This window comes from Astatotilapia calliptera, chromosome 18 (genome assembly GCF_900246225.1).
Source record: "Astatotilapia calliptera chromosome 18, fAstCal1.2, whole genome shotgun sequence".
NCBI lineage: Eukaryota > Metazoa > Chordata > Actinopteri > Cichliformes > Cichlidae > Astatotilapia > Astatotilapia calliptera.
In genome coordinates, this window is record NC_039319.1 from 9327064 (window position 1) to 9351610 (window position 24547).

General features: G+C 39.3%; 1 protein-coding gene across 2 annotated transcripts in view; it reads left to right on the top strand.

The window, feature by feature from the left end:
- Positions 1 to 24547, top strand: part of st6galnac3 (ST6 (alpha-N-acetyl-neuraminyl-2,3-beta-galactosyl-1,3)-N-acetylgalactosaminide alpha-2,6-sialyltransferase 3) — a 103535-nt gene that overhangs the window by 553 nt on the left and 78435 nt on the right. The gene's annotated exons all lie outside the window — the stretch shown is intronic.

Sequence of the window (24547 nt, forward strand, 5' to 3'; positions counted from 1 at the left end):
TCTTACTCATATGCTGCTGTCATTAAAGGAAGAAACGCACATCAGGAGGCTGAGACGTGGCCGGCTTTCCGCCAGTGTGCATTTTAGCAGATGTGCGCTGAAACGTGATCCGGGCAGCTGCATTTGGCAGTGGTGATGCTCGGCGGAGGTAATTAACCCTCCTCTGCTTCCTGTCTGCTGGGCTTTTTTGTGTGTGTTTTGGGGGGGCCTTGTGCAAATATGATGGAAGCAGATTCCTGTGTTTGAGTTTAGTTTTCAACCCATGTTTGTGTTTATTTAACAAACAAGCAAATAAATAAATAAATGGCAGCATCAGCAGGCCAGCCAGCTGTGCACACAACATCCTTCCTGACATGTCCAGGTGTTCACATCACGTGAGCTGAGGGAAAGTTAACAAATCTCTGACGTCCTTCACAGGAAGCAGATTTCACTTCGTTTGAAACTTCTTTAATGGGACTACACACTGATTTCTCTTAATAAAGGATGACAGTAGCAGGTATTGTCTTTATGATTTAAATAACTTCTTCGTGAAATGTAGGAATATCATGAAAAATATCGACCACCGCTTTCCAGAGTTCTACACATAGTCTAGTGGTTCAAACTGCAGGGCATGGACAGTCTGCTGAAAATATACAGTGAAATTAAGATAAATGATTAATGATGTAAAGGAATTAGTAAAAAACTGTAACGTGTGGAGAAATAACATTTTTTCAACTTCTGAAGTGGTGTATACCTGAGAAAGTTGGGAACCACAACATAGTGTCTGAAATCTGCTCAGCAGGTTAAAGCTTGCTTAGCTGACAGTGAAAATTTAGGGATTATGAGTTTCAGAAGCAAAGAGTGTTTTAAAATGTTGCTTAATGAATCTAACTAAACTAAACTAATTGGACTGTTTTGTTTTCCCAAGTTATAATTTAGGCTTGAATTGTGAAGGTAGTGATAGTATGGGCAGCTTTTTTTCCTGTCAAGCCAACAGATATTTAGTTAAAATGGTTATTGCTGAACTCTTAAAGATATTTTCAAAGTATCTGTCTATCATTCATTTTCTTGTCCGATTCAGGGCCGTGAGGATGGTCAACCTTTTGCCCCATGACAGCCGAACAGGTCTCTGGACCACTGTTGGGCTTAATTTAGACCTCTGTTGATTCCATGGAGAGCTTATGATGTAGCCTTTGCAAATGGCCAATGCCGCTCCCAGCCATAATAACTGCATGGACGTCATCAAAGCGATGTGTAGTTAAATTTTTAGTGAAGTTTGTGTCATGTTACAGTGTAGGATTTAAAAAAGCTTTGTGATTATGACATACCTACACTGTTGATTCAACTAGGGATTTATAGCTATGTGTCATAATAGATTTCGTGTAACCACAGACCCTTCTGAAACCGACATGGTAACCCACGGTGTAACCTGAAATGTAGCCACGTCATGGTGATACAAGGACACTGACAGGCCTGGTTGGTACTATCTGTATCCTGCTACTTTGACGGATTCATTTAAATCGATCAGAAGATAATGGACTGCTCAAGGAAAGAAGTCTGAAAGTCCATCCATCCATCCATCCATCCATCCATCCATCCATCCATCCATCCAACCATCCAACCATTATATCACTTAAGACCAAAAAAAAGCAAAAATCTTTAAAACTGTGAAGCAAGAATGAGTGTGTTTGTCAGGACTGAAGCAATTGAAGTTGATTTTGACGTTACATATTCACTGGCCACTTTATTAGGTGCACCTTGCTAGTACTGGGTTGGACCCCTTTAATCTTCAGAACTGCCTTATTTCTTTGTGGCACAGATTTAACAAGGGGCTTGTAACATTCCTCTGAGATTTTGTTCCATATTTGATGTGTTAGCATCACACATCTATGATGCAAATTTCCCATTTCACCGCATCTCAAAGGTGCTGGATTGAGCTCTAACTGAGACCAAGAAGGCCATTTGAGTGCAGTGAACTAATTTTAATGTTCAAGAAACCAGTTTGGAGGATGATGGTACAGTGTGATCATAAATTAATGGACATGGTGAAAAACAATATTCAGGTATATTGTCAGACTTTAAAAAATGCTCAGTTGGTAATAAAGGGCCCAAAGTGTACCAAGAACATATCCCCTCCAACATTACAACAGCATAGGCCTGAGCTGTTGATTCAAGGCAGGGTGGATCCACTCTTTGCTGATGTTTACACTAAATTCTGACCCAGTCAACCTAATATTGCAAAAGAAATTGACGCTTATCAGACCAGGGAACATTTTTAAAGTCTTGTTTTTTCTTAGCCAATGTGAATTGTACTCTTAGTTTTCTGTTCTTAGCTGATAGTAGTGGAATGTGGTGTGGTGTTCTGCTGCTGTAGCCCATCTCCTTTAAGGTTTGAGATGCTCATCTGCATAACTTAGTTGCAATGAGTGGTTATTTGAGTAGCTAGTGGTGTCCTATCAGCTCAAAGTGTTTGGCCATACTCTGACTCTGACATCAAACAGGCATTTTGATCAGTCACTCAGTGGATATTTTTAATTTTTTTTCCAGACCATTCTCTGTAAACTCATGATTGTGTGGTAAAATCCCAGCAGATCAACAGTTGATTAAATACTCAGCAGCCTGTTAAGCACCAACACCCAACCCATCACTTAAATGATCTGTCTTCCACATTTTGATACTGGTTTGAACTTCAGCAGGAAATCTTACCTGAATGGATTGAGTTGCGATCATGTGATTGGCTGGTTAGACATTTGTGTTATTGAGCAGTTGAATGGGGTACCCAACAATAGGCGTGAATGAGTTTTGTGTTGTAACTTGTGTGCTTAAAGCTTAATACGGTAACTTCTTAGTCTGTTGTGCTCGATCGTGAGGTTTTTGATGCTGTAAGAGTAGTTGAACATATTGCGTTGTGCCTTCTAAGAGGATTTTACATGTTCATTTCCCTTTCTCTTAAAAAAAGCATACACAAAATCAGTTCATCACCATTAACATAATGTGTTTTTGCCACGTTTAATATATTATCCTTTTTTATTTTTTTGCTATAGTTGAAAGATGACTGACAGTATCCAAACACCCACGACCTCCTCTTCAGCTTCATCAAGAAACAATATGTCACTTCAAAAACTTTACTGTCACACCCGCATCTGCTCTGTTAGGCTGTTTTTGTTATGGGAGACAGCAGTTAATTTCACACTAGATTTGACACTGTAATATCAAAAACGGGGAAAAAAGAAAATATAATTACACGGTACAAGTTTCAGAGTGACTGAACGAAATGTAAACGAGAAGTGGACGCAAGTAAATGAGCTGTAACTTTAAATTAAATGATACCAGTGTCCTTGTTTCTTATTAGCTCCGTATTATTCTGATGTAGATAGTGGCTATGAGGTACATAAATCCAAACCCACCTAATACAAATGTTTGTGTCTTTAATACTTCAATCATATAATAAATTTTCTTTTTTTCTGATATACATACGCTGCTATAGTGATCATACAAAACATGGCAAGTTTAAATAGTGAGATTAGTCTGTCTACAAGTACTAAGTATATGCACTTGTAAGTACTAAGTAAATAATGTATCTACACAATAGTAAATGTCCTTAACATTATCAAATGAGACGCATACTCTGGCTGTGAGTGCAGAAACGTTCTGATTGTGAATCGATCCAATCAGAATGAAGTTAGCGTAAATATAGAGATGGTAAAAGTTTGCTTGAGGCAGGATGCACTAAGTGTGTAGACCAAGGCTCAGTATGGCATGCTAAGGTAAGTAAAGGGGAAACTGTCAAACATGCAGAACTATTCTAGCAGAATCCAAGAATAAATATAGAGCTGGGAATAAACAGAAACGATTCCCATTAAAGGAGCTATTAGTTGAGGACCTCCAGCATCACATTGACTTTATCATATCATTTATATACTCTCTGCACGAGTTTTAAGGTAAATGTCAACAATTTACTGTCATATGTTCTTGTAATATGTTTAAATGTTGATTTGTCCAGTAGCTGTATAGCGTTTTCATGGATTTCTTGGATGTCTGTGCATATTGTTTTCTTTTTACATTCTTAAATAGGCAATAAAGGATGGATAGATGATGTAATTTAAGTGCTGCAAAAATGAAACTGCAAAATGAAAAAAAAACAACCCCCAAAACAAACAAAATATGCAAATGATTGTGTTCCATTTCTGCTGAATATGTATAGATAATAGCAGTCTTTAGAAAATAACTTTCCGTTGATTCAGTGCAATTAGAAGAGCACCAATAAAACCACAGAGTGATGAAAGTCACGGTGACGTTTGTGTTTTTGTTATTGAGGAATAATGCCTGACATTTTAATCTTTCTGGCAGTTTTCTCTTAAGTGGAAACCTGGGGGGATGTTGAAGTTACATATTTCAGGAATATTATGATTTTTTTTCTCCATACACCAGTTTTTCCATCATCTCTTTATTATTTATTATTTTATTTTCAAGGTTTACTGCCAACTAAAATTTTAACCACTAACTAATATTAGGTAAACAAATGACTCCATGAATTAAAGCCAGATGTGGAGGTCTGACATGTTAGCAGATATCAGGTTATTGCAGCATCATGTATGCTGCTGAATTTTAAAAGGAAGTTGTTAAGGTTATTTTCGTGGCCCAGGGAAACACTGACAAGATTGTTTTTCATTTGTGAAGTGCTTTTATCAGAGTGTACATTATCTTGGTCACCATTTGTAAACTTATTGGGTAATTCTGGTTTATTGCATCCTAGAGGATTTTCCATTATTGTGACTATTGTGGGTCTCTGGGTCATACTAGCTCAGCACTCTCAACCCCTATTTTAAAGATCTGGGAAATGAAGAGTATCATTAAACTGCATCTGAGTAAACTCAGAAATTACACGCATTGAATTGCTTTTTTTGCTAGCTGCGTTAGAAATCTCCCTCTGGGAATGCTTGTAGACTGACTGACCTAACTGTCCAAATAGTCACTGTTTAGTGTGTGTTTGTGCTGGAGTAAGAGTAGCAATTATATCAGCACACAAAATGACTGTTTTCTTGTTGTGATAGGTGATTTCAGAGGAGCTGAAACACTAATTTGTTCTTACAGCTCCACACCTTGGATTGCTCTCACACATGAACGCATGAAGCTTTTCCATGTCAGGAACAAACAGGTCCCAGTCAGTGCAGCAAGTTTTCCTCCAAAATCAGAGATTTTCTTTCAGAGCAGTTGTTGTCTTTCACAATTTCTTTGCTTCTGCATCCATCCTCCATGGACTCATCACTTTCTTCATAATGTTCCATCAATTTTCTCCCATTTATCTGGGTCCAGGTCGAGAGAGCAACAGTCTAAACAGAGACACACATATCTTCATTTCCCCAGCAGAGATGTTATCACTCCAGCGTGTCTCAGGTCTATTCCAGGGCCTCCTTCTGGTAGAAGTGAAAAACCTAACCTAGGGAATGCCCAGAAGGCATCCTAGTCACCTCAACCACCTCAACTGGTTCCCTTCGATGTGGAGGAGTAGCTGCTCTTCTCTGAACTCCTCATGAATGACTGAGCTCCAGCCATTCGCCAAAGGAGAGCATTGCCACCCTTTGGAAGATGCTCATTTGCAGTCCTTGTACCCACGATCTCATCCTTTTGGTCACAACCTAAAGCTTGTGACCATAGGTGAAGGTTATTTTATGTGTTTGACCAATATGCTTTCAGATGTATTGGCTCAACAAGGGACAAAGACTGAAAATGACATAAACAAGAATAAATGTATTTTTAGATAGACATTTTAATGTGTTTGTCCCAGTTTTATCATAGTGATTATGTAAATATACACAAACACATTGTTTTATTCACAGTTTCCTACCAAGTAGGGTCTGAAAAAAGAAATGTGACATGCAGAGTTCCCCCTTTGTCATCTTTTGTTTTAATTGGAGTGAGCTCATCTGTGAAGAGCTGTGCTTAAGCTGGGAAAGGCTGTCGCTGTTGTCCTCTGCTAACAGTTCAGAATAAGCCCTCTATCACATCACATCAAAAGACAACTATTCTGCTTTCATTGCTAACCACATATGGCAGAACAGGGCCAGAGCAGCAAATTCGCCCGATGGGGTGATGTGGGTGCACACCAACCAAAACACACAAGCCGAAATTTTAGATTAATTAATGCGTGCACACACAGACAGACCGTCGTTAGTGGGTGTAGAGCGGTGCTTTTACAACTATGGGGAATGCAGCCAGTGTCCCATTTCTTAAGAGTTTCAGGGATGAATGGCACTTCTCTGAGTCCCTCTTGTCCCATGTGATTATGTTGCTATAGAAAGGGAGCTGATAAAACGTGTCCCGTCACAGTTTTAGAGAAAGCACGGGGTACTGGCAGGATGTTGAATGAAGCAGATACTGTAGTTTGTATTCAAACTGTTATCAAATCCCTGCTCAGATTCCCTCTTGTACCATTCTTCCCTTTATCTGTTTTACTTCTTGAGTGTGAAGTTTACAGGAGAAGTCTCAGAATCCACTGTTTTATAGTTGCCTGGTCGCACAGGGAGACAAAAACTTTTTAGTCCTAAAGTAGAATAGATCAATTACTTACAGTTAAATAGGTTCTTACGCATTAAGGGTGTGTGGAACTGTGACACGTTCTTAACTACTTCAGCAGAAGTTTAGTTGAAGTTTGCTGAATCCGAATTCGGATACACCCTGAACCCAAAACCATAACTGTTTAGTTTTTGTCTGAAAAGTAAAAATCGAGCTATCCAATTAATGCTTAAAATCAGGGAGGTTTTAGGATTTAAACTCACTGGACATTTACTTAGTTACATCTTGGATTATACAGTTGCTGCAAATTTCCCTGCTGCACATCCATCATGTTAATCTGCTGTTCCACACATCCCAAAGGTGTAGTTCTATTGGATTGAGATCTGGGGACTGGGTACAGGACAATGAGTACAGTGAACTCATTGTCCTGTAAAAAACAAAACAAAACGGTTTTAGATTATTTAAGCTTTGTGACGTGGTGCATTATCCTGCTGGAAGCAGCAATGACAACACTGTGGTCAGAAAGCAATAATACTCAGGTAGGTTGTAGCCAGAGGATTAGTAAGGAGGAGGTGAGGGCAGCTATCAAGATAATGAAGACTATCAGGTGGTTTGTCCAGATGGCATAGCTATAAAGGTATGATGATGTCTTGGACAGAGGGCAGTGGACATTTTTGGTGAGCCGATGCAAACTGTAACCTCAGTTTTATGTTCTTGGCCGCTGTAGTCTTCGGCTGCTGTACCCCATATGCTTCAGGATTCGAAATGTTGCACGTACCTGGGTTGTAATGAGTGGTTGAGTTACTGTTGCCTTCCTGTCAGCTCGAAGCAGTCTGGCCATTCCCCTCTGATCTCAGACATCAGAAAACTGTCACTTACTGGATATTTTGTGGGAGAGTAAACTCAACCTGTGTGGCACCAGCACCAATGCTACTTGAAAAGTCACTAAAGATGACCTTTCTTCCCCATTTTAAAGCTGGTTTTGAACTTCAACATACTGACTACGTGCTGAAATGTACTGAATTACTGCAATGCAACTGATTAGATATTTGTGTTACCCAAACAAAGAGGCTTGTGAGTTTATACCTCTTTTTGTGTTTTCATTTGTTTAATTTGCATTTGTGAAAAGTTTTAAAATAATAGGTAGTAATAGCTAGGAGCTAGGGTTGGGTGATACCCCGCTAAAAAGTTGGACACCTTGCAGCCTCAAAATGAATGAATGAACAGGTCAGGATGCCATGCTTTTAATTGAGCATTGCAGCGTGCTAACCAAGCTTGCTAGTGGCAGCTGATAACTTTTCTCGACATTCTCGTCTAAATGTGGTCGTTTCTGGCGGTGGCTAGTACAACACTGACGCTTAAAAATCAAAACCAGTGGGTGAAGCTACTCTAGCTATATGTCTTTTTTACAGAGCATGCCAGTAACCTTGTTCATATTGTCACATTGTCATCATTGTTTGTTGACACAGCAGCCCTGTTAGAAATATTGATTCTAACTTATTTCAAGAGCCACTGCAAAAGGAGCAAATTCAGCCACGCATGAAGACATTTCATATTGTAACATCATTGCAGGAACGTGAAGGTTTCAGTAAAAAATGGTGCAGCTATGTTCCATAATATTTTAGAAATAAAACGTGAGGAGAAATCAGATTTCACCCAAACTTTAGCTGAGTCCTTTTCCTGACTCAAAGACCTCAAAGAAAGTCTTTGTCTTTTGCTCTGCTGTTGCAGTCTATCCTCTGAACCCTTTTGAGCCAACAGAGTACCATTTAAGCGTGTGGCTGCTTTATTATGGTAATGTAACCTACATCTGTTGTGCACATACACACACTGCTGCAGAAGCTAGTACAAGGTTAGCTTATCCACAGTAGTAACCAAGGGCGATCACCTCCCTCCAGATCTGGCGTTAATCCACAGTGCAGCGGTCATAGTAGTGACCTCTCACTTACACAAGGGATCTTATCAGCATCTGGGAAAGACTTCTGATTTTGCCTTACTCCTTCTCATTGGTTGTGTTGTTCAGCCAGTCTCTAATCCTGTTGTGTTTAATCATGTGCTGCTCTGCCAGTTCAGGCTGCTTGAGCTCTTCCGATACGAGTTGAGCTGCCAGCACTGGCCATCCTTTTTTTTTTTTTTCTCTAGTCCCTTTACTGGACTAAACACAAAGAAACGACACACAGTTTAATGAAAGAGGTGATATGGCAGCCTACAAATTAAGTCCCGCTATAATTGCAGTCACGGTCAGCAGCATAAAATTACACGTCGCTCACAAAGAACCTCTGGGCCATAACCCCTATTATTACTGTACATGCGTTCACGGTGGAGCTGTAATGTCAAGGTTGAAGTTTTAAACTTTAATTACCCCGAAACAAGGGGACAGAGTGACAATTCATGCAGAAAATATTTGAGTGCAGTTATTAATCTGCCATTGTTTTTCTTTAATCATTACAGTCGACTGCACTCTTATAGCTGTATTTTCATCTGAAAAGTTTAGGTTGCTTCAGTTTTTGACTGAATAGAAATCCTAACTTTCAGAAACACCGGAGTTATTCTCAGGGGTTTGGCTTAAATCTCAATAAAAAAAAAAAAACCCCAAACGTCCATATGGTCCCTTGATTTGGGGAAAATACATAAAAACTGTTGGTACCAAACTTGGCAATGTTTTTCTTCAGTAATCAAGTGCTTCTGTTTTTAAAGTTATTGCTCCAGTCATTTACCATTGCACACATTTAAGAGTCAGCAGAAGCAGTTGTAGCGGGGAAATGTGAGGCAGCTGGCTGCATCTGGATTTAGCACCTCCTCCTCTGTTTTTCTTTGAATGCATATCAAATTAGCTGTGTGGCAAGCATTTTACCAGTGTGTCACATAGCTACATAGATAAGTAACAGCACATGCTGAACACAAACACGTTCAGGACCTCTCGGACAGCAGGTCTGTGGGGCTTAAAGGGTCACACGCCACTTCAGGATTAAGACTGGCATCTCAACAATTCACTGTCCACTGGGATTTTAACTTCCACTTGTAGATAACACTGAGTCAGTGAGTCAGAGACAAACCTGCCAAAGTGGCAGATCCTTGGTGGTCAGATGGCAGCATCCGGCCCTGATGGTTCCCTGGACCAGCTTTGGACTTTTGGGTTAGAGAATCATCCAGGCGGCCACCAGCCAACCTAACAGCAGCGTGGGAATGGCAAATACCGGATGGACATTCTGTGTATGTATGACGGCAGATTTGTCTCTGAGCTGTGAACACCTGCTGAGAGAGGCCCTGTCTGTGATTTGGTGAATATTCAGGTAGAGTACAGAGCAGAAATTAAAAGTGCTAGGGAAGTGAATCAGCAAGCCAGGTTTTAAAAAACATTATTATTTTCACTGTGATTTCTGATTAATTAAAAATGTGAATGCTCATTGTCATTCTCCACAAATGTAATCTTTCTAGCATGTATCATTTTGTCTGACCAACCCTCTAAAGTAAAAAAAATGAGAAAAGAAGGGAGGATGAAAAGAACATAATAATGGATTGGATTTATATAGCGCTTTTCAAGGCACCCAAAGCGCTTTACAATGCCACTATTCATTCACTCTCGCATTCACACACTGGTGGAGGTAAGCCACGGTTGTAGTCACAGCTGCCCTGGGGCAGACTGACAGAAGCGAGGCTGCCATATCGCGCCATCGGCCCCTCTGGCCAACACCAGTAGGCGGTAGGGTAAAGTGTCTTGCCCAAGGACGCATCTGTGACCTTCCGGTTACAGATGCGCTTCCCAAACCCCTGAGCCACGGTCGCCCCAATATGAACATTACCCTGTCATATGTTATAGTCAGCAAATGTTTGGTAAAGTGCTTCTACTTTAAAATTACTTTTACGGTTAATCATCACATCACATGAATTCTTAATTTGAAATGAACTCCAGCGTAGCTCATTTTTAGACCTGCTGTAGGTTCTGTTTACAGTTGCACTGAATTGTCACAGCAGAATAACCACTGGAAACTCCTGTTCAAGATGTTTGAGTTCAGGTAAATGGTAAATGGCCTGTATTCGTATAGCGCTTTACTAGTCCCTAAGGACCCCAAAGCGCTTTACACATCCAGTCATCCACCCATTCACACACACATTCACACACTGGTGTTTATAAGGTGCTAATAAGCTTAAATCAAGGTTGAAACACTGGATTTTACAGCAAAACGAAAGTTTTTTGTAATTATCGTTTTTCAAGGAACTAATGTTTAAACTTTAGTGTTACGGTTTTCGAAAATGTGAAAACGTGTGCTCTGTCTTGTCTTCCATTATGTGATCTGAACCTTTTTTGTGTTTTGGACTGTTGGTCAGACAACAAAAAGGAGTGTAATTTGAGTAATTAGATTATACTCTGAAGCAATATGGCAGAACGGTGTCCTACACCTAGGTGGTAAATAGAACAGAACCCCAGAGTCACAGATGATGGTGGCAAGGGAAAAGAGTTAGCAGATGGTTGATGGAGACTTCAGATGAGTCTCTCTGAACATCCAGGATGAGGTGAAGTGTTGCAGGAAGGACGTTCGGAAAGGCAGGATGACAGATAAGCAATGAGGCAAGAAGATCAGTGGATCAAAGTAATGATGATGAAAATGACAATGAGTGTTAGAGAGAGTTTGAGACCAGAATTGACAAAAAGGAGGAGAGCAGCATGAATCGATCAGACACCCAGGAATGCAGACAGGTATTGGAAACCACCCTTTCTAGATTTAAACAGTTTAGTTTTCTGCTACCCTTTTCTTCCCTTGGACGCTTTCCAGCACTCTTAACCACAAATTTCTGCACAATTATCAGCTTTTAGGAGCATTTATTCCTTCAGTTTCAGTTGATTTCCAAGCATAAAGTGACAGAGTTACAGAGAGTTACAACCTACAGCCAGTTGGATTCATTTGAGCGTGTTGCACTATTGCTGGATTACATTTGGCAAGTCCCCGTCCGCACATTGTACGCTTGGCAAGGTCTAAGAGCTTGTTGTACTCTTGGCAAGGCCTTACTGCCTGTTGGCACAGCAGCGATCCAAAGCCCCAGAAGAGACAGATCAGCAGAGGCCATGTTTGGTAAGGAGTTATGCTCTCCATAGACTTGGATGCGGCTTAGAAACACTGCCCAAATTATAAAAAAAGACTCAAAGGGATAGTTTGAGGTGTCAGACTGAGTAGGAAGGTTGCAGGAATGAAGGAATGGTTCAAGTGTTGTTTTGCTGAAATATACAAAATACTGAAACTTGGTATTTTAGTATCAGTGGCTTGTTTGTACCTGACTCTGACCATACAGCTAGTGGGAGCAAAGGGGCAAGCAAAGTCCTTCTTCAGGGTATCAATTTAGTGGGGTAATTTTCTAAAATCCTGTTTTAGGTCACAGCTCGCATCCTTGTGGCTGTTCAAAAAATGATTTTGTTTTCATAACCTTCAATAACCCAAACCAGCAAAGCTGAGTTTGGCACAGGTTAGGCTCATCAGACATGCAGAATACCCTGGATCTCATAACCATACTGCTGTAATCCTATATGCATTTTCTCAACGGCCTTTCCACAGAGTGAGGTGGCAAGATCAGGCTTGGCTGCTACCCTGAGAAACGCCTGATTGTGTGCAGCTCGCCTTCAGCTCTCTGCGCTCCGCCCTTGAACCGAGCCTCTGAGCAAGCAGAAAATCCCTGTAATTGCATTAGTGTTGTCTAACTGTGAGCTGTGTGCCACGCCTGCTCCCGGCAGACCAGCTTTTTAGCTTAATTTATTGCCCTGACATGTTAGGATTTATTTCCATCCCGCTGCTGAATTGTGGATGACATATACAGCATCAGATATCCTTGACGAATATCCTGGCTTTGATTCAGTTTCCCCTCTCATTGAAGTGTCAGGTAGAGCTATAAACTCAGTGATGTGCTCAGTGGGAAACATGTCTGGTCATAGTATAGGCTCTTTCCTGAGGGCTGTTGACCAGGCTAATAAAAGGTTGCAGCGCCTCTGTTATTATCCCCACTGGAAGTCCGGCAGTGCTCTGGACACCAGCGCTGGGAAGCTGATTGCCGGCGTAAACCGAAGAGGTTGACAGACACAAATAAAGCCTGGCGTTTAAGTGAGGGCATTAAATAAAGGCCAGTCTTTTTTTTGTCCCCCATGAAATAAAAACCGCCGGGTACTTTTATGTTCGCTTGTGCCTCCAAACTTTTGTTGTGGTCAGTGTGGAAAAAGGGAGTGGGCAGCATTTCAAAATGCCACTGTGCACTCTGGGTGATGTTGCATCTGCTCAGCGAGGCTCACTGCTCTCGTTCCATGTCGTGTTTGAGGTTCAGCGGCCGTTCTGTGATTGCTTTCTGTGTCCAGATTTGTATTTTGGCTTATTATTGATCTCCCTCACAACTGCAGCGTCGGGTGCTGTTTTTTTGTTGTTGACTGTGACACCTCTACCACCTCCTCCCAAACCTTCTCCCACACACTCACACACATTGAATGCCACCATTCTCCTAACACAGGGTGGCAGCTATCCACAGAGGCTTTGACAGACTTGGCAAACTTTATTGTTATTTTGCAGAGTGAACACCTGCGTGTGTCGCATAGCAGGCTCGTTTGGTGGCCTTCGATTCACCTGGCTGGGTTGTTTATTGTGTGCAACAGCTGCTCCACTTTAAGTTTCATAATGCCGTCAGTGAAGCTCTTAAAGCACCTTCACAATCTAAGAGGATTAATGAAAAACAAAGAGGTGTGCTTGCAAATCATTTGAGTGCATTCGCTGTTAGAAAGCTCACAGAAATTTCTACCGCTGTAAACAACGAGGGTGCAGCTGACTCAGATTTTCTCCTCCACAATAAAAGCTATACATGCTCAGGGTGAGACATGACTTAAAAATATGTCCTAAATGCAACACATGCTCTGTCTAATCCAACATATCCTATTTGTTCCACTGCTCAGAAAGATATTCCTCCACATCCGTCTTTTCTTATGCTCATTAACTTGTAGCTTCATCTTGACAGACGTGTGGAAAATGTTTCTGGCTAATGTACTGGGAATCTGCATTAATCGTTAGCGAAATGCAAGGATGCTGAGCAACACTAAGGGTGTTCATTATGAGTATCTAGTGTATCAGCTAAGCTTTCTGTGCACTTTCTTTATTTTTATATATATATCCTAAATATATATTTCTATATGTTGCATGTTTATATATTTTGGAGCATTTTAGACCTTTCTTACACAGCACAGAGTAGAGTAGATACGAATGTGGAGAGAGAAAGAGGGTGAGTGACATGCAGGAAATTGTCTGGGGAAGACTCAAGCCAGGCCACTGCATTAAGGACTTTAGCCGTTGGTATATGGGATTCCTGCTCAATAAACTGATCTATAGGGGCACCCCCAACTGTGCAGTTATTGTAGTAAAAGGATCTCTCAAAGTCAAAGGCAAAACAAATCACTTTGCCTCTTACAACAATGCATTTGTCACCTCTAGGTATTGTAGTCGTCATCCCTCTGAAGGCTGAACTTCAAACAGGACAAATTCCCTTTTGATGCTGAACCACTTTAGAACTCTACATACATTCCTGCTTCCCCGTCTCCAGCATCCTCGAGGAGACATTTTCTTGTCAAATGCATTTCTTTAACAAATAACACCTTTTTAAAAAATCTCTGCAGAGGCCGAACTTCTGTTTAGTCAAGTGTTGAAAGAAACTGTCAGCGCTGTTTGCTCCTGCGTCCTGCAAATGATGCATTGCATCTGTCTTTCTAATCTTTCCACATTCTCAAATGTCTCTGTGTTTGCACTTTTGATAAATACATATACTCAGATTTCTGTGTGTGAGCAGTCATGCTGTGCATAATCACTTGCAATGAGATGAGGCTTTATTATGAAGTTATGGAGGGATCCTATTGAGTTTCAGGGGAAATATCAGTTGCTAAATGTCAGTAATCCTGCTCTGGCATTTGGCAAATTAAAATGGATTTTCTCTGGTCGATGTTTTTCTCAACAGCCAGATTCCCCCCCTGCCTTCGCCCTTCAAACACAAAGACAGGGACAATAATTGGTATTCTGCTGTAAAGAACTCCATAGAATTTCAAAGCTAAGTTTGCAGCCTCTGCGTTCTCATGCATGTTGTTTTTTCTCCTTTTTCTTTTTGTTTCAGTAAAGTTTGTCTTGCAAAGTGGTTGCAGTCACGACTTGTGGCCCAAATTTGGGACATTTGTGCTGGATGGAGAGCAACTGATGCATTACTGTACAGTAGCTTTGTCCTTGGCCGGCAGTGCGATCTCTTCTGCCCAATGGCCATCTGCGGCTATGAGAGCCAGCCCTTAAAAACTCAGATATGACAGAAGGATAAAGCTGAAATGACTCTTGTCATAAGTGAGCGGCAGAAGTCATTTTGTGCTCCTGGCTGAATGGCAGGAGGCATTTTGGCTCTCTCCAAAAATAACCCCTGACAATAGGAGTTATAGATGTTATAGACGAGGGAACGTTTAGTCATCATTTTTCCATCATAAAGCAAAAGTGAGCAGGTGGTCTGATAAATGGAGTTACTGTATCTTCATAGCCAGGCTTGCTCGGCTTCGCACTGAGAGCTATTAAGGTTTATTGATTTTTTGATTTACAGTTAATTGGCTTGAACCAGGTTCAACAAACATACATTAACACCTTGACTTTCACCCCTATTTTCCTTAAAGAAAAAAAAAGGCAAAAAGCTTGGAAGCATTTTGTTTGCTGAAGTTTTATGAGCAGTGGATCGAAATCCAACAAGTATATGCTCATACAGATGATAGAAAGTGTCATAAACTAACTTTTTGCAACGTGTGCACTCTTTCTGCGCTGTAAGGAACTGTTGTTGCTCTTCCGTTGGGATCTAAAGCAGCTTGAATTGTGAGGCTTTGTGCATTCAAACGATGTATAATCTGGGCCTGAACCATTTAAAACACAGCAGGAGAACACAGGAGAGCGTTACTGAAGATCAGTTTATTTAGTTAAAGATGCACATAACATTAACCACATCAAATATGTAGCGCTTGCTGTGTAAAACGAATGCATCTCTTTCAGGCAAAGGCAAACAACATTACTTTGACTAGGTTTGTACTTTAAATCATTAAAAATAATATCATATTCATTATAGTATAATAAATAGTAAAATAAATTTAAAGTACCTCTTAATTATTTTGTGATACAGTTATGTTGGTCTTAGGTTAGATAGTATTATTACAGTCATTAGTAAGGACTGTTCTATGTCCCATTCACACTGGATACACCTTCTTTGTGCATCCTGGGAGATGTTGCCCTCAGTACACAGGGCAGTTTTCAGATTGAGGATCTCAGCTGCTTATCTGAATCTGCAAAGTAAATCCTAAAAAAAAAAATCAGTAAAGCAGAAAAATAAATAAGCATAAAATTGAAAATATAAGCTTTCTGCTTCACATTGTTGTGTGTTGTGACCTTGAGACAAAACATCATCAAATGAGACAAATGGGCTTACAGAAGTGCTGCGGGGAAGAAAGTCACATAGCAGAGAGTCTTAATGGAGCACAATAACTTACTGCCAAAAATAATGAATTCTCAGAATGCTTTTTTTTCTCGTCCTGACAGGTAGACTCATTCACTCAGCGCACAGATATTCCAGTTTTCAGCTTTTCAAAGTGCCACAAAGAGCAGCCCCCCCTTTCACTTTGACAAATTCTTCACTTTCTCAAGTGAGCAAGCATCAGCCTACGCAGCAGAGCATAGAGCATCACCAGACTGTTTTTTCTGAACATATGGCGCTCTTTTCCTCTTGTCCCAAGAGTTTGCTGGATCCAGAGGGGGGGAAGTGAATATTGCAGAGTGTTTAATCCTTCATACTTGTGGGGATTATATTCCATTTGATATCAGATATGCATTAGTCAAATGGGCTTTTGGTGCTTTCCTGTCGCAGGCACACATACAAGTACACGTGTGCTGGTGAACACATGTGCGCAGCGATTGACGTCATCTACTGATGACTGGGATTTGCGGTATTTGAGTATATACAGAAAAAAAGGGTGTTGAGTCCTTATTGTTGCCACCTGCAGAGTCTCATCCACACAAAAACAACCTGATTTATTTTTTGGGGTCCAGATTAAGATTGTTCATGATGGTCTGTACCAAAACGATCCAGTTTCATGCCAGTAGACCAGATTAGTGTTCATTTGACCCGGATTTAAGGATTTGCTTTTCATATGTCGCCGCCGATAAGTGTGATACCACGGAAGTAACATGCTCCAAGGGCGTCATCAGGACATTTTGTTATTGTACAGGAGGAAGGTCACTGTGCCCATTATCGGGAATGAGTGAAGTTTCATTAACACAGTATGGACAGCTGTACTTAGTTGATAAAATACACAAAAAATGAGTTGGAGATTGGTGCACCACATATTACGTGTTTATCCCTTTTATCTTTTAAGAGAAATGATCGTTTCTGCTGCGACTTCATTTCCTGCAAATTGGTCTGCAAGCAGGAATGAGCATCTCTGAAATGAAAGCTGGATGTTCATCATTACATCCATTATACCTCTTTGACGAGCATGACTTCCTTAAGTTTTGACTGAATACTGACTGCCAGAAGGAAAGCAGCATATAATGAGGTTTTTTTGTTTTTTTTTAATTTTTGGTCATGTTTCCATCTGTAAGATGCTGGTTAGTTATTGTTTATTTTGTTTTTATATTATTTTGTAACCGTTGCTCCGGAGACTGTTACATGTATTTTCAGTTACACCTTGCCAGCACTGTCCTCTCACCCCCTTTGTCAAAAATTTACTGGAAACATTCTTTAGAGATTTTGGTCACACAGTTGCAGATTTATCAGATGTGAATATCCCCTGTTGCATCGAGATCTGGTGACTGTTGATCAGATTTGAATACAGTGAACTCACTGTCATGTTGAAGAAGACAGGTTGAGATGATTTGAGCTTTGTGACATGGTGTGTTATCCTGCTGGAAGCAGACGTAAGAAGATTGGTCCACTGTGGGCATTAAGCATGCTAAGAAAATTTCCCTAACATCATTACAGTTTCATGAAAAGGTGGATGGATCCATGCTTTGTCTGCCCCTACCATCTGAATGTTGCAGCAGAAATCAAGCCTTATGAGATGTTTTTTCATCAATCTGCAATGTTTCTTCAGTCTTCTGTTGTACAACTTTGGTGAGCTAGTGTGAATTGTAGCCCCAGTTTCCTGTTCTTGGCTGGCAGTAGTGGAACGCGGTGCGGTTTTCTGCTGCTGTGGCCCATTTGCTTCCAGGCTTGACATGTTGTGCATTTACAGATCCTCCTCTTGGTTATAATGAGTGGTTATATGAGTTACTGTTGCCCTCCTATCAGCTTGAAGCAGTCTGGCTATTCTCTGACCTCTGGCATCAATTAGATACTTTTGGATAGTTTCTCTTTTTTTAGACCATTCTCTGTAAGATGGTTGTGGGAAAATCCTGTTCTTGCATCAACAACCATGCCATGTTCACTTAAATCACCTTTATTCCTCATTCTCAGTTTGAAGTTCAGCAGTCAATGCCTCAACAGAATGAATTGCTATCATGTGATTGGCTGATTGGATTAGGTGTACCCAGTAAAGTGGCTGTGCATATTACATACTATATATAAATCGTGACAGATACAGAACTAAGAAAATTTCACTCAATGATTGTTTGAATATTTTCAGTCATATAACATGACTGACATTACTCACTGGTAATAATAAGATTGGAATATTGGATTTAACATATGTCAGTAAATACAACCTTAGCCCAGAATGGTGACTATTTTTTAAAAATATGGTAGAAAGAAATTATTGTTTGTTTGTTTTTTTTACAACTTCTCTGTCTGTAATTATTAGAGAGAACACCAAGAACCCAAGGTGAGGTCTTTAAATGTCCAGTAATATATAAATTGTATATACTAAATCTCTGAAAAGCAAGGACTGATGTATTTCTCTCATTTGTCATTCAAGAAGGCTCACAATATTTAACTAATTGTTTTAGTACTACTTGCATGTTCTGTGTTATTATATTTCCCAACTATAGCTAAGTACATTATGCCTCAAATGCCACACTTGTCAGCAAACTAATTGTGAGCGAGTAACAATTCAAATTTCTTTTCAATTTTTTTCTGTCAAGAAATGAAAGCGCTCACAGCCCAGTGGAGCTGTCATTTCGGTTGCCTTTTAAACCTGCTGCATACACATGCTCACTAGAAGTGATTTATTTAGAAGCGTGTTTTTTGGATTATGAGAAGCACATTACTGGGCACACCATGGCAAAGTAAATGAATGAAACACGTTGACTGGATTTGGTTCTTGGTGTTCATTCAGAAAATAAACCTTGTTCTTCTGGATTAACTTACTGTAACTAACCTAGTGAGTGTTTGGGGGGTTTCTCCAGGCCAGTGGCTTAGTCAGAGGAGCTCCACAGATCAGTTTTTAAGATGCAAGGCTGCAACCAGTGCTCTTCTGCTCCCATATGTTCTCCACATGACAGCTGTGTAAGGGGACTGCCCCCTCTGCTGGGCTTGGTTGGGATCATCAGGTTTTAAAACCCCCAAATGAGCAATGAACTTTGCTGCTGCTCATTCATTTTTACGGCTGCAGCTGTAGTTCATTAGGGCAGGGAAAATAGAAACAGAGATGTGGAGTGCATTTTTATATATATATATATATATATATATATGTATATATATATATATGTATATATATATATATATATATATAATATATATATATATATATATATATATATATTATATATATGTATATATATATATATAATATAGTGTATATATATTATACATATGTATATATATATAATATATTATATATTATATATATTATATATATATATATATATATATATATATATATATATATATATATATATATATATATATATATATATATATGTATATATATATATATATGTATATATATATATATATATATATATATATGTGTATGTGTGTATATATATATTATGTGTATATATATATATATATATGTATGTGTATATATGTGTATATATGTGTATATATATGTGTATATATGTATATATGTGTGTATATATGTGTATATATGTGTATATATGTGTATATATATGTGTATATATGTATATATGTGTATATATATATATATATATATGTGTGTATATATATATATATATATATGTGTGTATATGTATATATATGTGTGTGTGTAAATATATATACTATTTGTAAATCAGTCCTTTTTATTTTTCTTACTTTCTAGCACACCTCAACAACATGTGAGAAATTTTACTTAGCAATAAACCAGTTTCTGGTTCTCATACAGTTTTAAAGTAGATGTGCTTTACTGTGAGCCTGTTTAAAGCAAAATAGAAATAATATACCCCCTCACTCTCAGCTCTGTGCCTAACTCAACCCTTCTGCATAATTTTGAAAATGCTAAAAAGTGTACAAGAGAGGAATGGATCAACACAGAATGGAAAGCACCTCTGCCTGAGATTTTCCTGAGACGTCAGTGTAGTGAAGGACCACGTTGCTCCCACTCTGCATTAATTTGAGCTGTTTTCTCCAGCCTTGGTAATTCCTGGATCTGAACTCTCCTCGTCTCTCTCCGTCTGCATCCATTGCTGTGCCTGGGGTATGAAAGTAATTTCACAAGAGTTCCTCTATAGCTAACCAAGTCAACCAATATATATAAAAAGAAAATACTACTTATAGGGTTTATTTATAGCGATCTACTCAAGGGCTTGGGTGTACCTCTAATAAAAGGATGTTGACTTAAGTTTTTTGATATGAATTTCACAATATTGTTAAATCTCAATCTGAATAAAACTGCAGATGGTGCCTTAAGCAACGTTCAAAATACTGGACAGATACATTCACAATCAACTCAGTAGTTTGCAGATGTTATTTTGAAGCCATAGTTTGGTGTTTTGGCTGATTTTAGAATCAGATTTTACGCTATTCAGCTTGGTTGCCAAAGTGCATCTGCAATTCATATTAATTGGGGTGCTAGTCTTTAATAAGAGATTCATGAAAAGTATCATATCATCACTATAAAGTAATGATTTAGTTTACAACTAAAAAAACCCAAAACATATAAAACAAGGGAAGACACTGAATTCAGACTCAAGACGCTGAATGCAGTTAGGAGATTTATTTTCACACAATGAAGAAGATAATGTAAAGGCAACTGTTAACTGGATCAACGATGGGTGTTCTGTTGAAGGAGGACAGAATGAGTTAGCCAGGGGTCCATAAGGGATTGAACTATGTCCAAGTGTGACAGAAAAAGAATGGAACAGTTTAACTTGACTTGAGAGAGGCATAGGTATGGAGTGATATCTCTGGAGGCAGGCGGGATCCAAGTGAGAAGTGGATGTTAGCAGGCAGGTGAGTATTCCAGGTGAGTTCTTCTCTTTGGAGGTTTTAGATATATTTGGAGCTGGGCTGGAGCCACCTGACACAGGACTGAAGTGATGCATCTTTGCCTTTACTTGATCAAGCTACTGTTCACAAAGCCTCATTGGAAATGGTCTGAGTTAAAGGGTGGCTGTCAAGAAGCCATTCTTAGGGAAGTGAAACTTGGAGCAAATTTTTGGTTCAATTCATCATCAGAATATTTGGATGAGGTATGAGATGAGGTGAGAGCTATCTGTAAAACACAGTAGTTTGGGGCTATATTTCAGCCAGTGGTCCTGGAGATTTTGTCAGATTTCATGGAATTATGAACACAGCAAAGGACTGTCAGAGTTTGAGCTATTTTGCAGCACCATCCAGAAAGTGTCTGATTGGCAGCATAACAATCATCACAAACACACAAACACTATAGGTCACGGATTGGCCTCCCAGAAACCATAAGTCTTTTTAAACAGAGATGAGATCAAAAACATGCAGCCATCATCCAAAGAAAAGCTTTGAAGAAGCTCTGGTTTTACCCCATATACTTTATTTAGCCCTGCGACAGACTGGCGACCTGTCCAGGGTGTACCCTTTCGCCCTATGACAGCTGGGATAGGCTCCAGCGTCCCTCGTGACCCTGAAAAAGGATAAGCGGAAGCAAATGGATGGATGGACTTTATTTCTATTTATGTTTGCACATGCTTCAATAAATCGCTGCACCTAGTTCCCATTTTCCTACCTTTCTTTAAATATAAAGAAATGAGTGGTGGCTAAGACTTTAAACCCATGTCAAGTTTAAATTCATAATGCTACTTTATACGATCATAGTTATGCCAACAGTCCATTTTTCTACAACAAAGCAGCATCAACTTCATAGTTATTCAGAATCAAAATGTTCAAGGGTATTGTAGTCAATAACCACAATACAACTATATTCATCTCTTGAAAATGAAAACTTAAGCACTACAAGGTTTGCCTTTTTGCACCTTTAAATATGAATATTATTGGATTTTTCCCTTCAGGTCTAGACTCTACAGTTTAGTTTGTGAAAAACAAAGGTGAAAAATGCTGTCAGTAGGCATGCTTACATTTTGTAACATAAATCTAAACTAGAATACGTTTGACTTGGCATACCTTTTTTCACACTTGGCACTGTAGGGTGATCTGATCCAACTGTCATATACTTTTCTGTAAGGTTGTAACCAGTACTGTTGTCATCCACTTATTATTGTAACTATCCACCCTCCTTGTTGCATAGCCCAAAGACAAAAATGGAAATGTGATACTGCTCATGAGAGAGCGAGACATGCACCAGGGAGTTCATTTCCCACTTCCAGCATTAATAGAAGGAACATAGGATATACTGGGAATAACAATGAATGATTCCAATGGCAGTAATTAGGGACCATATGCGACAGATATCAGCTGAGCATGAAGTGGTTCTTGTCATAACATTTATGTTGGCTCTTTAGGCCTGTAGTTCTGCTAACACTGGAACTATCCCTCTGCCTGGAGAAGTGAAACTCTAACAGAAAATAATAAAATACCCTCTATATGTTTTTATCCCATTTTGACAAGATGGATCGCTACAGCCGCTCCACACATTCCTTTCAAAGACAGAAGTGAGAGCATGAACTTGTGAGTGTGACACACGTGATGCCTTCATGAAACTTTACTGAAGCAGATTAAGTTTAAACGTAGAAATAACTCCTCAATTAACTTGATAAGACAGTGATGAACCTAATCTAAATGCAGATACAGCTGCAAATTATATTAACATCATTTCTCAGTTCCTGTGGCAGTCTAGGCTCCCGTGGGTGAAATTTGAAGGGGAACCTGTGCGTGACCGTGTTACTGGCAGCAAAGACTCGGCCTCTTCCTCCGCCGGGAAAAGAATAGTTTGTTATCTTGTACTTGGATGGCTTTGAAGCGAGACCTTTGCTGGAAATATGACACGAGTGAAGTAATGTGCCTGGGCCCTCTTTTAATCTCAGGAGTGGTTCTTTGTTTATATTTCTGTCTTATTGCCTTGGAGAGAAACACTAGCACTATGAAGAGGAAGAGTGAGAGTAAGGCTCCTCAAATATTTTCTCAAACACCTTAATTGAAATTGGATTTTAACTGCTCGCTGGACCGTGGTGGAGAAAATCAGGAGCCAGCAAGGTAGCGTTTTTGCATTGCAAATGTAATTTTCTGTTTTTTGCCCATTGCCCATGAGACACTCAAAAATAGCTACCAGATATGTTTTTTCATGAGCCATTTTCTTCAGGTTGAGCCTCTCATTATTCCAATACCCACTGCCATTAGCTTTTTGGATTGAACTACTGTGTGGCCCTGTTGTTTACTGAGCTGGAGCATTAGTCTTTGTGGGAAATTGTATTCTCTTCATGCTCAGATAGAGCCTGATGGAGGTGAAATTTTGAATGCACTATATATGCATGAGGAAATAAACAGCTAATTTGCTTTGAATTTTTATTCATCACACAAGTGAATTGAGCACGACTTGTTGATTATTCTGCAGTTTACAGATTTATTATACCTTTTTTGTTGTTTAATTAGTAAGAAAAGTGCCCTAGTGATTTACGTAGTTAGTAATATTTAGTGAAGGTATCAGATCTTTTTCATAAACAAAAGTGATAACACTCCATTGTAAGTAAAAATGCCTTCAGTGAAGGAGTGAGACAATTTTAAATGTTTACAGATGGGATGGGTGGTGTTATTCCAGGAATTCTGAAATCACCTCCTTGGTCGTGCATTATAAACCCAAATACAATAATTACTTTGTCAAAATGAAAGGATGGCAATCTTTGTCATATCTTATCTTACTATAAGACTGAGGACTGTGAAAACCTGAGTGGAAAAACTAAAACTACAAACAGAGCTCCCAACCAATCCACCACAACCATCGTGGCTAGCACCTCAGCAGGTGTGGGTGTTCTTTGGACATGGTCTGCTTTATCACTCATTTTTAGTCCAGTCTTTGTACCTGACCAATTTACCATTTTCAGAGGACTGGGTTTTTTTTGTGGTTAAGACACGGACCAATAAATCATTCAAGCATAAAAACAGACTCCTAACCCAAGGGATGAGCAAATATAGTATCTACACACACAGACAACCTAGTAAAGAACCAGTTTTAAGTTGTATCTGTAGACACTTTGGCACGGCAGCCTGTGTTGTACCTGAGAGCTACAACAGTGAGCGCCTACAGAATTGTACAAACTCTGTTTTTATCTTATGAACTGTATTTCCGTGTATGTGTGAACACATTTCAGTAAATTGCTGCACCTACTGTGCTTCCTATTTTACTAGCAAAACATCAAGAAATAAGAAATGCCTCAAAACTGTTGCACAGTACTTCATTTGAAGTCAGTGACACTGACTAATCAGCTAAAAATGTTTCTGAGGTTTTTGAAGCTTTATTATGAAGCTTTACATGTATTACTGTAGTGTTGTTACAGATGAAGTACTATAAGCAAATAAAAATGTGTTTGTGTGATCTCTAAAGCTAAAGCTGTAAAAATGTAAAAATAAATAGCATAAAACAGAAATACAGACATTTGATTGAATGTACTTTATAACAACACATAGCTTGCTATTGCTCAATTTCTGCACAACTGACAAGTCAGTTTGGTCATTGCCACAAATGGACAAGCTGGCCATCAATAACCTTTTGCTAGCTTCCTGTGTG